We start from the raw sequence: 967 nt of genomic DNA, 5'->3' as shown, positions 1-967 counted from the left end.
GATATTTCTAAACAAATAGTAGGCCTATGTATGTCTTTTGCGCTCGATATAGCCATTCGCAGAACATGATGGGTGTGTTTACCAAATCTTTATTAGATTTGCAGTTTCTACCTACCACCCCAACCCACAAATTGAACGCTTTAAAAGCCAAATCCAGCGTTCTAATGTGGAACCATTGAAATTAGTCGCGATTCTCATCTACTGTAGACTAGATTACATAGGCGTTGACGCTGTGCTGTTTTATATTTCCGTAGGAATTCGGCGAGCAAGCATTCTGGACCCTTTTTTTCGTCATCGGTGCGCCACTAATGGCTTCAGTCGATTACTGCAATTTCTATAGCCCAACTGCGGGATTCATCATCGGAACCGTGAGTTTGCACGAATATGTTCCAAATTGGCGGGCTCTGCTAACGGCTACTAGCTTTGTGAAATGAGGATAATGGTCACGAAGTTCACGTGACGTTCAACTCAATTCACGAAGACGTTTCTGTCGAAATGTTTTTTACGTAAAAAGTAGACACTATCTATATGGTTCATTTCCATGTTCTTACAAAATATAAAGTTTCAAGCTAGTAATAAAGATAAACACATCGAGCTATTGAAATTTCTAGGATGAATGTAAAATTGGTTGTATATGATACTGCACTCTGTCGACGAACGATCAACAAAAACACTAAACTTATTTCAAGAGCATGTATAAACCGTAAAACTACAATTTATATTTTCGATGACCAACACACATTAAACGCGAAAGGTACTACTAGTCCATCAGCCCCGGTCCAAAATTTTAGTCACCGGTATCAAATCAGGGGGAGAATGCTTATAGTGATTTTTGGTAAGGTATACACCCCTAAAGTTAGAAAACGTGTGATAGCATTGTGGGGGTGGCAGCTTCATGTGAGTTATCTCCCCTTTTCCAAAATGGCCGCCAAACTGCTAATTAAGCTATACATCATGTTCTAGAGCA

General features: G+C 39.6%; 1 long non-coding RNA gene across 1 annotated transcript in view; it reads left to right on the top strand.

Annotated features, from left to right (window-relative positions):
- Positions 1–260: 260 nt before the first annotated feature.
- The window catches only part of LOC106811695, a 5,332-nt gene continuing 4,625 nt past the window's right edge, over positions 261–967 (top strand). Inside the window, exon 1 of the long non-coding RNA XR_001394191.1 lies at positions 261–368. This is a non-coding gene — a long non-coding RNA (uncharacterized LOC106811695). The remainder of the gene's footprint in view (positions 369–967) is intronic.

The sequence above is a fragment of the Priapulus caudatus genome, unplaced genomic scaffold (genome assembly GCF_000485595.1).
Source record: "Priapulus caudatus unplaced genomic scaffold, Priapulus_caudatus-5.0.1 Scaffold564, whole genome shotgun sequence".
NCBI classification, from domain to species: domain Eukaryota; kingdom Metazoa; phylum Priapulida; class Priapulimorpha; order Priapulimorphida; family Priapulidae; genus Priapulus; species Priapulus caudatus.
The sequence above is the reverse complement of the archived record's forward strand: the minus strand, read 5'-3'. Positions and strand labels throughout refer to the sequence as shown.